Source organism: Mercenaria mercenaria, chromosome 8 (genome assembly GCF_021730395.1).
Source record: "Mercenaria mercenaria strain notata chromosome 8, MADL_Memer_1, whole genome shotgun sequence".
NCBI classification, from domain to species: Eukaryota; Metazoa; Mollusca; class Bivalvia; order Venerida; family Veneridae; genus Mercenaria; species Mercenaria mercenaria.
This window is the reverse complement of record NC_069368.1, coordinates 81,661,963-81,676,837: the sequence shown is the minus strand read 5'-3', so window position 1 is coordinate 81,676,837 and position 14,875 is coordinate 81,661,963. Positions and strand designations below refer to the sequence as shown.

Here is a 14,875-nt window from a genome sequence, read left to right as displayed (position 1 = left end):
TTTATGCATTGTGGTGTCTACAACAAACATTCTTTGTAATATGCAAGTACCTATATTACTTCTTACAAAGAAACACTATATGCTGAACAGCTGAATCGTTGGTTTGCGTAACACTTTACAATAGCAAGTTTAACCCTCTGTCCACTGAATGCTTTAATTTGGAACTTCTCAACATCCTTTAGTCGTCAATTATTCAAGTTAGCAATTGAAATCGGCCATTATACAAATGGTACTAATATACTTAGACGATATTGGTAAAACTATAAGCAAAATACCAATCTGTTATAAACAGCTTTTCACGAATATATTTAGAATATTACCAACAAAACTTGGTCAGTTAATGAAATTTTCACAAATATGTTGCTTTTTTCAGTAGTACTAAAATAATTTAGTAATTATATGAACGGACGTGCTTTCTTTCCCTCAGAATTTCCTCTCAAACTCCATGTAAAAAGGATCAATAATTTCCATGATGACACAGGATGAAAAATAGACAGACCTGAACCATAATTTCTTAGTCAAAGAATTGTACAAGTGTTAAAAACCCGTTGCAAGAATTCAAAGGGGACCTCCGTGACCGAGCGGGTAAGGCCGCTGACTTCGAATCACTTGCCCCTCACCAACGTGGGTTCGAAAGCTCGCTTTGGGCGTTAGTTCTTAATGTGATGAAGCCATTCATCTGGGTTCCGTAAGGTCGGTTGTTCTAACCAGGTACCTACCCATGCCTGATACCATGCATGGAGGGGTAACCGGGGTTTTCCTCCACCATCAGAAGATGGAAAAAGACGGCATATGACCCAAATTGTGTTAGCGTGACTCTAAGCCAAGTAAAGCAGTATATCGTTTTTTAGTTCCAGAGATTGGAAAATTCCAAACGGGCGTTTCGTTCACATTTTCTTAAGCAGACAACTTCGGATATAAATATGAATCGTAAACATAAGATAAATATTTAAATGATAAATACTATTTTTTATTAAAAATAATTATTTATGTCCATAGCTTACATAAAATGTACTCTTATGCTGGCATTTCTTCGTTTGATTTGAGCATAATTTATTTTTTGAACATCTGCTACAATAGCAAAAGGAAATAAAATGTTATTATTATTGAAACTTTGCCAAGTACCCGGATTTTTAATTTCTTACGTAAAAACGGAAAAACAGAAATGCAAACTAGCTGACTCTCTATAAGCATATCAAAAACCTAATGCACCATATAATTGGAAAACCTCGAACAATCATGAAAAGAACAGAAACTAAAGAAAAATAGAAGAAAGGAATTACATGCATATCATGTAGTAACCTTATGCTTCATTTATCAAGTACAGAAAAATCAAATGCACAAGTTACGGTCAAATGACTTCTAGTTCGTTTCCACACCTAACTGAAAATGCCCTACATCTTGCGCATGTCTTTCATAGGTGTAATAAGTGTATAAAATAACAGTTTGTCTTTCAACAACCGTATAAAGATGGATATAGAACTTTTCATAACGATACAGGAAAATCGTGAGAATACAACGTGTATTGTAAGTGTAAACATACTTCAGGGAAAGTAAAAATGCATCAAGCTTTTACCTGGGTCGTTGTATATTCACCTTTTTCATTAATCTAGTTATATATCTGTTTTGCATAAAAAACGTAATTCTAAAGTTTAGAGTTCTCTGGCATCATTACATAGCTGTGTGCTTGACCTTAAACTAACCGTACGTGTAAGTATGAGGAAAATGAAAATCTGTTCATAAATATGTTAACAACGCGTGATTAGACCAAACATTACTCTACTTCAGGACAAAGGGAATAATTCTGATATGAACAAAAAATACACATTTTCATTAAATATGGCTATACTTATGTCATACTGACATATCATTTGGCGGCATACAGACGCCATAATCTAATGTTTTATTTCTGCGGACCTACTTTATGATGCATGGCTCTATGGCTGTGTTTGGGATGCTCTGTGCTTCCGGGAATTGTACCCTTACTTTATTATACCTTTTACGTTTTATAAAAGACGTTTCAGAATCGCAGAATAACTCATTTCATGACGTGATACCTCCCGTATGTTCACAATATTTAAACTCAGTTACGCGTTGACATCATGCCGACTTACTATATTTTGCGCCCTATTTTATCTTTTTGAATCGAAAACCACTTGTTAATGAATCGGTTACACGCCGCGTGTTATAATTCACTCGCTACTGCCTTGGTCACAAAACCGTTCGAAGTAAAAAAAAAATCGTACGAGACCATCAATTTTAGAATCTTTTAGTCGTGCGAGCATCAGCAAGCCTCGCAGTTTTCCAAATCCGTGCGATGCCTTTACGAGCTCCTCCGGGGCCCATGCGGTTCCCGTACGGGCTCTTGCGAGCTGCTCCCAACTTCGAAAAACGCTACGAGCTAGTAAAGAACTCGGGAGCTCGGTGAAAAATTTTCACCGAGTTCCCGAGTACTCTACGAGTTCAAAACATCCGCGCGACTGTCGTACGAATCAACGATGTCCGTTCGGACGCCGTGCGAGTTTGCCAAAATTCGACTGAAAACCTATTCGTACGGAGCTCGTACCGTTCTTGTGACCATGGTATACACCATTGTGATTTTTTTTACGCATGCGTTTAACTTATTCGTATTGTTTTTAATTTGGTGCTACTACATATTGTTTATTAAATATTTGTCATGACAAGGATTTGTAACGTTCTTAATTATTGTTTAGTCTCTTAATTACTGTTTAGTTCTCATCAATTAAAACAAGTTCATTTCATGTGAAATAGCCAAAGTATTCAAAAGCTGCAGATTAACTGTTAATTTTCATGAACTATCATTCATTTATTGTTTTTTGATAAATTATATTATAAGGAACATGAAGAAAGCCATGATAATGTAAACAAGTAACATGATTGTTTATTAAACAGGCTATGGACTAATGGACGATCATCAAAATGGAATGCATAGATTTATAGAAAGTCACTGCAAAAAAGTAATAATTGATCATCATATCTGATCCGTGCATGCATGATTTAAAATGCAAAAATACCGGATGAATATTGACCATGATTGATATACTCAACCCCGTGACGGCTTTGACGACTGACGTTCACAGTACATATTGACTAGAAACTGAAAAACTTTACGATGAAGAAAACCATTTCTATTCGCCAAATGAGAAGACAAATGATGAGATAATAGAGGCAGCAATGATTCTTCTGAAGGGACAACAATTTTTACATATATAAGGTTTGGACTGTTGTTTAACACTGTCTATCTGACGCTTCCTGTGGCATATGGTAATTTCATTCAGATTGACATCAGACCACAGGGACACAATAGATACCGCTGGCTTACCTTGTCAAGCACCACGAAAGCGAACAATAAATCAGAAATAAAAGTCTTTGATTTCAGCTTTACATCTCTTAGTTTTCAGTGTTGTTCTGGTCCTTTGGATCATGGAGAACATTTTTGTTTCCTGTAATAGAATTCCACTGAAGCCGGTGGTAAGGGGCTCTATCACAACAAGTGTGATATTATGCTGCTTGGTTGAGTTATGCTAATAAATAATCTTTTCGCATATTTTCTTTATATTCTCCATTTATGTCTGTTTTTCAATAAATGTTAAACAGTGGTGCACTTTTCATGAAATGCATGGAAATAATACAAGACTTTTTTGGTATAATCTCCCATGTGTTGTGCCAACTATGCTATAACAAATTCGTCTTTCCTGAATTTTAGGCTAAATGAAATCATCTTGAAACTTCTCCACGTAATAAAATCAGAGAGAAATGTGGCACATTTTATGGCAACTAAACTCGCGTTACTGCGTGTCCTGTCAGTTCAAGTTGAAATGTCCACAATGTAAAATATATTTAACATTCTTACCACGTTGTAGATACACTGAAAGAAAATCAATATAACCGTGCCTGAAATTTAATGCATTGGTGCAACAATACCGTGATGCATGAAATATGGGGTTCTGAAAGCTTTCTAAAGAGGGGTGTAAAAAGATGACTAAATAAGGGTCAAAATATGGGTCATATACGCTTGATTTATTTCTTCTCAGACTGAAGCCATGTTTTAAGTTAATAAAAATGATTTCAAATTATTATAAATCAGTGACATCTAGAATCATTTTAAAGTAACAACATTCAAAGTTACATAATGGTACTTACGTTTTATTCATACGTGCACGTAACAAATCTTCTAACGCAAACTCGGATTTTGCCAGTATCTTTTGAAAACTTAATCAACATTTTTGAAAGTGTTTGTTAAAATCATATTTACTTCTTTAGCAAATTCAAAACAATTGTGGTTTTTTTTTGTTTTTTTTTTGTTTTGTTTTTTGGACATTTTAAGTGAGACGCTGTCGTAAATGAATCAATGTATAAGACGGTTTTAACTTCTTTATTGTTTGCCAGTTTAAGAAATATGACTCATGTTACCATTAATGTGCTGGCAAAAAGCTTGGTGTTGCGTTACAAGTTTTGTTTAGTGTATATTAGAATAAGTAGCTTTTAACTGGCGTTGAATGGACTTTAAATGAAATTAAAAGTACGAATCAGTTTAACGTTGAAAATAAATTTAATAATGTGTTCAAACTGTTTACCTCAGTTGATAATTTTTTGAGTGTATATCTTTATTTTGTTTACGTTTGATATGCAGATGTACAAACCGATTCTAAAACTTGCTTTGCTGTTTGTTAAATAGCCGGTAAACAGGTTTAATATTTAGTGTCAACTTGCTGTCAATCAATATCAAGATCATTAGAATGATTTTCTTGAGTTCCCAAGAGACCATATTTCCCTAGTAATAATCAAAGCAAATGTTAAAGGCCTTTACAGTTAACCCAATACCGGTAAATAAATCTCTGTCAGAACCTTCGTGGTTGCATCATAACTGATTTTTCAGTATGCAATACTCGATAAATACAGATGCTAAAATATTGCATTGTGATAAAAAGTCTGTCTGACAATACTAAAATTTTCCAGAAAAACTATTTTGTTGTCATAAGTTGTTATCAGATCGATGGGCAAGGTTCAGAGTCAGTTCATTGACATACTCTTTTTTTATGTATATATGTATTATATGATTATCATAATTTGGAAATACACGTACACACTACATATTTCAGAAAAGAAAACCAGAAGTTCCATGTATGATTGTTTATGTGCTTGAATATGTCTGCAAAGTACCGTAGAATTAAAAAAAATGATAACAAAGAAGCATGTATCATTCTAACAAATGCAGTTGCATCTTACGTTATAACACTTTATAATCACAGAAAAGAATTGTATTGTATTTATAGATAACAAAAGAATAAAAAAAAATGCGGTGTACATACATGTTTAAAATATTACATTGAATCCTCACTCCTACTTTTGAAAAGAGGATTCAGTCACTGATGATCATAAAACGAGAGCAATTACATTTACTCAATACATTAAAACTCGTCTATTGAAGAAATGTTATTTCCTACAATCTATAAGATAACGTGTTTGTAATGATTATAACAGAGAACATCAAAATACATAATGAAAGCAATACGGTATTCTTATAATATAGATATATTTTAGAACGTATAATCTAACTGTGAACCTATCTTTGCAATCATGGCCTTCAAAACAATACGAAAAGAATCCCCAGAAACAAAATCATAACTGTCGAATGCTAAAATATATATCAATTGTATTGTCATTAATGGAGAGGAATAAAATATTACACAGTGCACTTCTAAGAACCTATCCCATTTTAAACTTACTTTTGAAATTGTCAATTTCTCCCGTCTGGACGGAGATGTACCTCAAGCAACATATGGTGCCTATATCACAACGTGTTCGTTTTGCAAGAGCAATTTTAATAACAGAATTTTTCGTATTACAACAGTTTACCAAATTCATAAACTACGGAAGGCTTTTATTAAATTTTACTACAGATCATCCGTTGAAGATATATAACACAGACCTTACACTTCTAAACCTTGGTCCGACACATCCTGTATACTATAAGGATGTAGTTTATAAACAATGGAAAATTTACCATAATGCTCATTTCAAACAAACATTTGTAAAATGTATTAGGGATGAAATGCGAAGATCGTAAAGCACAGTGCATGTTTGGTAACTGAATCACTCCGCTTTCCTATTTGATGGTGCTTTAATTAATAACATGTAACACTCCGGAATTTTGTCTTGCAACTTACTTGTTGGCAGTGCCCTTAAACGTTAGATTGTTTGTACTCTAACTTCAGGTAAGCTCTATACAATCAAGTATATTGTCACTAATGTAAGAGCCTTTCTCTTTTCCTTTTACTATGAGTGAGGTTAGGTACCCATATCCTAACTGGCCGTCCCTGAGCAGTGTCCCATTGTCTTGTTTCGTCCTACTTGTCTGTTTGCTTTGCTTTGTCTATGTGTGTTCGCGCGCGCACGTGCATATGTGCGTCCGTCTGTTCGTGTGTGTTGGTCTTGTGTGCATTGTTGTGATTTGCGGTCTATGGAGACTGTGTTTTTGGAGCGTGGCTTCATTTTTTCCATTGTTGGAGTTTTAAAGCAACCCGTCTGCTATATCTTTCCACTACAGTCTCTATGCCTTGCTGGCCTGCTTTGCAATGCATGGCTCTGACCACGTTTGCTCTGTTCTGTGCTTCGAAGAAATCTACCCTTACCTTTTATTTTTACTAAACCATTTAAATAACACACAGGCAACGGTACGACATAATGAATATGTGCAGGCAGTGCCTGCCATATCAGGATTTCTTTAATTTTAATAACACACTGCTGTTGTTTGTACAATCACTTTTGTGCAGGAATGTAGACATCTACGTCTTGTTTATTTACACATGAAACTGATTCAGCAAAAACCTGCTTTCAAATTTTCAAGTTATACATCATAGATGCGTGTTACTCTATAACAAATTATGAACTCTTTTATTTTTTTTTGCGATATTTATAAAAAAAAAAATAATTTATTATAGTATATTATCATCATTATTTATTTTTATCATGACAGCTTGCTTAAAAAAAATCCCAAAACAAGTATATTTTTTATGACATGCTAATACAAAATGGCTTAGGGGTAGATAAAGGGGGTGGGGGTGGGGAAAGTGGGATAAAGCAAGGATGAATATTCAGCAGGGAAAGCCACGCTCCAAAAACGTAGCCTCCCTAAACCGCAAACCACAGCAGCGTAAACACGCAAGGGCACCGCCCAAGAACAGCTGGCGGCCAAAAACCTGGGGGTTTAAACGCATTTAGGGCGCACTTACACTATTTTCACCAAGTTGGACAAGACAGTTTAAATAAAATTACTTTCCGCTGAGAAATGCTCTAACATAAGTGACAAAATACCAGATTATATAAAGTAAAACGTATAAATAGGGTCAATCTTAAGGTAAAATTACACCAATGTACTAAACAACTTGTCTGAAGTCAGAGCACGAGGAGTCTAACTTTTAAGGGCACAACCAAGCAAGCTGCCAGACAAAAGTCTTGACACTCCCTCCGTTTGTTTTTATAGGATTTAGAAGAAAAGCACCACGGAGTCATACGCTTTTTTAGTCATCGCACTATCAAATAGGACAGCGTAGCGACTAACTGCAGAGGGGTTAATCGCCAAACATGCACTGTGCTTAACGATGAAATGTGAGATATGTAACCATAAGCATATTTAGACAAAACGCAATGGTAACATGTAAGAACTGTATAACCAATAACCAAAGCTAGATGTTTGAAACAGTATTTTGTGAGTTTTTGTTCCATAAAGATCACCTAGTCAATTTTACACTTGAGAACGGATTGTCAGTAGTCAATGGCACACTATCCAGTAAAACTAGGGTAGCATACTCCATTCAACATAGCCATGACAGAATATTCCTGTACTGACGGGACGTTTAAACCTCAATTATAAAGATAATTGATCAATTACTTGTAATTGCATACAAAACAGCGTGACAAAACAACTTTCCAGGAACAAAGCGATTAACCCCTGCGGGGCAAGATAGATTGTCAATTACGCATTTAAGATCCTATTAGAAAAACAACTCGTCTGCAAGATGATATCTGTAAAAGAAGCATTGGCCACTAAGATACTTCCTTCACACAACACTCAGTAAAGGGAACCTAAATGAGCAGCCCACGAAAAAAGAGAGGGCAGGATTTCTGTCTAAAATTCTCTTAACTTCTCAAAGGGCTATTTACTAGTATTAGTCGTAACAAACTGGAAGAAAGAACTTCAATACAAATAGCAGTGATCGATTGCATATTTCATACAACACAGTGAAGAATTCTGCATAAAGACATGTTGTTCAAAAGTCACTTAAGAAACAGTTTGAACTATGAAAGAAGAGAAAGTATTGTTGAAATTCCATCGGTTCTAATGAGGAGAGTGTGGCGTATTTTTTTCTATCCGACTAGAAAGCATTACACATATACTTTTTAACGTGATGAAGTACGTACGTTAAGCCGTAATTTGAATATTACGGCCAACACATAAAATACTAGGCTAGAGTGATAAATCACAACCAACAAACCAGCCATCCCGTGAAATCCAAAACCTACAAGCCTACACAGAAATTTAATGACTCTTTTAAGGTACACATTATACAGAAAAAAATCAGCACTATCTAAACAGAACATTGAATATGTACTGAATGTGGAATCCGTACAGCTGTTCCATTTTGACTTCACATGTTACACTAGTAGTGATCAAATTCCACTGATATTGTATAACTAGAATTTTGTACTTTAGCGTGGCATGACTATGTATCCTTGTTACACGAATCATTCTCGAATTGCCTTTTTTTTACTTTTTATTCTTTTAAAAAAAATAGTTACATATCATGTATGCGAACGACACAGGTTAAAATTCAGCTGTGATGTACTGATATCGGAATACATGTATATGAAAACATTTTATTTTCATGCAGAATATATTTTCTAAATATCATGTGTTATGTAATTATATTTAGTTTTATTCGTTACGTTTTCTGTCGCTTAATGAAATTGAATTGTTGTTAATAACAATACGTTATTATTTTATGATGCCGTTGATTGCATTTTATCTAAATGTTTGTTATAACAGGATATCTTTATTTGATGAACGACGTTCTTTGTACAAATTAAATTATCTGTTCAGCTTGCTCCTAAGACGGAGAAATTATAGTTCTCTCGTAATAAGACACGGACTCATTCTGATTTCTCCATCTAATGAATTTACTGTCCCATCGCATAATGACGCTGTCCGGGAAACTATGGTCGTACGGAGATTTTATAGCTTTAATGATGGATGGAGGAAGACATCATTTCGTGCACCAGTAGACAACTGGATAGAAAAGGCCACCCCACGAACAATCAAACCAAGACTATTATTATTTTTCTTGACTGCGTGCTATAATTCAAAGAAATCTTCTTACAGATTTTATTCCTTCACTCATTAGTCACAATAAAAATCCAACTAGCGTATAAACAAGAACAAAGAACCAACAGAAATAGCCACGTCTCCACAAGTGTGCTTATAAATGTGTGAATGACAGACAATACACCACAAAACATATACAAAGTAAATAAAAATGAAAACAAATGCAAAACAAATAAATAAAGGAGTACGTGGGACGTCACCTTTGTAAAACAACGTAGTTCGTCATTTTAGAATAGACAGTTCATGGCTAACTGAACTTACACTTTTATGTATGCATCCTTCAGTTATGTAGTTTCACATTTCGTTTACAATCGTGTTTTAGTTTGAACAAATATAATTCCGTGTGACACAGCAATGATACTTAAGGAATACTTGCAGCCTGGCATGCATATTGATGAATCTTTGAGAAATGGTCGTATTTCTTTCTTTATATTAAGTGAGTGGCATGACACCTTGGTAAAACAACATAGTTCGTCATTTTAGAATAGTCAGTACATGGGTTTTACATGCTCCCTAACTGAACGTGCACTTTTTGTATGCATCCGTTTTACACTTCGTTTAAAATCGTGTTTTAGTTTGACCAAATATTGTTCCGTGTGTTACTGTAATGATGCTTAAGGAATAGTAGTAGCCTGGCATGCATATTGATGACTCTCTGAGACGGTCGTATCTCTTTCTTAATTTTAAACGAGTTACGGCCGATTTGCAGTGAAACCTGGAAGTAAATAAACATCTAGCTAAATCTGATTTGGAGAAGGGGTTATGCAACATATTATCTAAGATAATAAAAGTATTGGCTTATCATAAACTATATATTGATTTTTGAATGTCTATACGAACGTCTAATGCCTATGCAGATAGGCATTCGCCTTGATTTTTTGAATTGCTATACGAATGTCTAATGTCTAAGCCACTGCTAACTTCACAGACCTAAATCTGATTTGGTGAAGGGGTGATGCAACACATTATCTAGGATAATAGAAGTATTGGCTTATCATAAACAAACTGCTTTTGTTAAAGCCACACACATTTTTTTAAAATTACTGAAATAACAAGTCTACAGGACCGAATGTCATGCGGATATTTGTAATTGGCGTCATAATTTTCTCTCAATGTTTTTACGTGCGTCAATCTTTATCGAAGAGTTTGACTTCCTTCTTTGTTCAACTGATCATAAAATCAGGTCATTTTGAGTCCATGAATCCGCTTAAATATATGTACAAATATGTTAGGCCTTACAAAAAAACTTAATCTGGTAGATCTGCTAGAAGATGTGAACGTTGTTGAACATTTCCACAGTCCTCTGGTTTTGCTTGTTCCAAATGGTCTTCATGTAGATTTTAATTATAAGGTCACCATTGACGATTTTATCATCTCGCTTAGAAATGTAAATTGTTGTTGTTTTTATAGAAATTTGGTTTTTAATCATTCCACTCAATTGCTAGCATATATTTAAAAAAAGGAAATATATCCAACAGGAAAGCCATGTTCAAACAATTCAGTCTCCTCAAGTCATACTCCTATAGTAGTGTATGTAATTGATGTGTACATGGTTGACATAAACACAAAGTTACATAAAGTAAAACCTATAGATAACGACAACAACAAAAATAAAAGAATAATGCCGTGCACCGTAATCCTAAATACCATGCGTTTAATTCTTAAAACTTGTCTCTTACATATTGAATCGGCATATTGTTTCCGTTAGTAATACATTGAATCGAAATTCAAGGTTAAATGTTTATTGAAATAAATACATAGACTCAGTATTTGTCCTCGGTAGCCTAGTGGTAGAGCGCACGCTTCGAGTGCGGGTTCGCCCCGTGGCCGCGTCGTACCAAGAAATTCAGAAATTATATTAGTAACTGCCTTATTTGGGGCTTAGCATTCAGATATTTCTAGAACTGGTCAGCCTGGTATAAGCATGGGTATCAGGTCACGTGTCTGCGACGTGGAATTCCTATTTGACATAACTGTAAATTTGGCATTGTGTGCATCGCTACAAGTGGACATGGTCTTTATATTGCTAAAAAGAACAGAAACACACTACGACCGAACACACACTCACACACACTACTGGTGGCTGGCAACATAAAACAGCATTTAATTATTTTTAGTGGAATAACACATTTTCGAAGCTGTGAATATGACAGGCATAATAGTAAGAAATTATTTTCTGCCTCGGTAGCCTTTTGGTGAACACGTCGCTTTTGCTATTCTGATTCAATTTCAAACAAGACATAATAGGTATATTCCCTATACTATTATGCCATTATTGTATAATTAGACAGACATAGTTTGAAAAACGTATTTTGTAACTGTATATTCTATATAAATCTTTCCTATAAATGATGGAATGATTTTGAAAATCGTATACTAGTATAAATGATGGTATAATTTGAAAATTGTATACTAGTATTAATGCTCTCACTTACCCTTTTAACTTTGAGATCAATATGTTTGGACAAAATTTAGGGCCATTTTTTGTTCAGCTATTGCACAATGTATGATAAACAATAGATAAAATGATCACTTTTAAGTTAGGTGACATTTCAAAGAATGAACCATTCCTTAATTAACTTAACTTTGTAAAAATAATTTGTTTTTCAAATTTCACTTCACCTTTGTGAATTTATACAAACACTACTGCCATAAATATTAAGATTCGGGTCGACTTGAAGTTCTTCGGAGATTTCCGAAAGTTCTCGAAAATTGTTATGCAGACGAAGTCAATTATATAAAAATGAATTTATACAAACTTTTAAGTTGCAGTTCTTTTATATATATTTTACAGACTAATCCATAGCTATAAACGAAATATAGCATAAAGATATATCTATTATGTCCAATCTGGCCTGCGTTACTAGACAACTAAATGCTAAAGTTGAGTAACAGAATTTGTTTATATGCGTTTCTGAAACTTCTTTCTTATGTTGTTGTTTTTTGTTGTTTTTGTTTGGGGTTTTTTGTTGTTGTTTTTTTTTTTGTTGGTTTTTTTGTTAAAATGGGATAATTTCATTTAATTTGTACAGACTTTTAAACGTAGATAATTCTTTTATCCGCTATAAATTGTCTACTTTGAAATATGTTATGCCGCGGAATATTTCAAAATTAAAAAAGATTACTTTATTTTTTTTTACTTTACTGTCATGCTTTTCCGTATTATATTTGTCGGTAAAGTGACTGTTTTATATCACTCGTGTACATTATCGCAATTTTCTTGTTCAACATTCAAATTACTCTTAAACTAAATAAAGGTATTAAAATGAATATGCGTTAGGTAAGAATAAAAGTCCATAAATTAAAGTAAAACAGATAAAAACAATTTTTGCACGACTGATTTTCAATAGGTCTATTTGCATATAAGTACAAACTGCTTTGCTTTGCCCAAAAGTGTACAATTTAGTAACAAAAGGATGTGAAAAAAACCTGCATCTTTGGAATAAGCTTTAGTTGTTATTTTGTATAAAATAAGAAAATTTTTAAGGACTTTAAACGTGATATATGACCCCGCTTTATTACGGAGATGTACGTAAATCTATGAAAGTTGAGAAGTATCGATTTTTCGGGCTAGACTTTTTCTTGTAGAATTTTCGATGTGGTTACAAAAAGGTCATGTGCTTATTTTGTGTAATTAGTCAGATATAGTCAAAACGATGTTATTTTATTATTATTTAGTTTTCGTTTTCATTGTTCACTAGATTTTCCACTTTTTCTATTTTAATGGATATTTTGCTGTGACAAAAGATCTATGTGTTAAAGCTCGGTTTCATGTCACTGAACCTAAAATGTGTTTAATAGTTACGATTTTCATCCGTATGCTTACATACAAGTCTAAATCATTTACTTTTTGAGAAAAAAAACATTAGGTATTAAATAAAGAAACATAAAAACGATGTTCAGTTTATTTTACTATATCAAAACAAAAATCTTAAAACAAAAAAAAAATAAAGAAGAAAAGATTTTAAATTACTATTTTCTCCATTTAATTCGTTTGTGACCATTTGATATTCAGCATAATTTCCCAAAAAACATTATCGTTTTCATCACAGTCAAGTATTGCAGTAATGTACTAAACACGTCTTCTTTCTCTCAATACTTGCATGAACTCGAAAAATAAGGGTTACTTGATTTTCACAAAAACTAAAAAATAAACTGATTTTCATAATGCTTCAAAAAGTAGAAAATCCGAATCATTTTTTTTAACATTTTGGGGATATCTTTAAAACAATTATAAGTACGTAATATTGTTTTATTTGCAAAATGAAAGGACATATAGGAGAAGAACTCCATAAAACTTGTCTTTCCTTCTACTGCAATCCTTTCCATCAACTGTACTTGTAAAGTAAGTAATATAATTATGCATATTATTGGGAATAAGTATGTTTAAACCAAAGGACATATAAATGTTGATTAATTTAAACCTTCAAAGGTCTGCAGAAATTGAAACTGCTCTTTTTCAAACCCTTTTATTTCAACTAAAACGACAAATAAAACAATTTTGTAAAAAACAAAGAACTATTGTAAATAAAAAGTTAAAAACTTGTATTCTGTTTTCACTTTAATATAAATGAAGTGTATAAATAGGTACTACATATTTATATTCAAACATAATGTAGTTTCAAAAATTACATAAAATTATGAAATATACTAGCAAACAATATATAAACTTACCGCCCGTTTTCATATCCCTTAAAAAAAATCAGAATTTTATCAATATTTTACCGTGACACACTAAACGAAATATTTTCCAATGTAGCATATGTTATGATAAATAGATAACGACACGAAAACTTATTCCATTTCACCAGAAATCTATGTTATTCATTTCATGTTTAAGGGCAAAAACTCTCCTACTGAATGTTCCGTTTTCCGATTGTTGTTTCGTGCGAATTGTCCAACGCTCCTGTCGACGGATTTAACGGATTGTTTGGCCTTTACACAACTTATTCATGTACCTTGCGTCGGAAATTATTATGGTGGCAGCTGGTCTTCTTTTCAGAGCAGCAAGAACTTGGAACACTTGAATAAAGTCGAAGCTTTTGTTGCTGGCTATATCCTGTTTTGGATGGAAATACGCCAGCTGCTTGGCAAATTACTTATTCCGAGAAAAAATAATAAAAAAGGTCACTGATGGACTTCTCGTGCTTAAATTCACATATTGAATATGTGACACTTGTATTTGTCAAAAATATGAAATCCAGATTCCGGCATACTGTTTTAAATAACATTTTTTACTTTTATTCAATGTCATAAGGTGTAATCACACGTTATATTGGATAATGATACGCATTTTAGAAAGCAATTAATAATTTTAAAACAACATGAACACTGCATGGACTTTCCTTGAGATTTTAAAGCTGTACTTCTGAATGTCCATTATATCTATTCAGTTAAAATCGATACATATACCTGATTAATGTCGATAAAATATGATAGTTGTCTGGTGTTATCTGCATATTACGGAAG

The 14,875-nt window shown here is 33.4% G+C and overlaps 1 protein-coding gene across 1 annotated transcript in view; it reads right to left on the bottom strand.

The window, feature by feature from the left end:
* The window catches only part of LOC123565989 (neuronal acetylcholine receptor subunit alpha-10-like), a 115,528-nt gene extending 101,188 nt beyond the window's left edge, over positions 1-14,340 (bottom strand). Inside the window, exon 1 of the mRNA XM_045359778.2 lies at positions 14,081-14,340. The gene's annotated coding sequence lies outside the window, so the exon portion shown is untranslated. The remainder of the gene's footprint in view (positions 1-14,080) is intronic.
* Between the last annotated feature and the right edge of the window lie 535 nt (positions 14,341-14,875).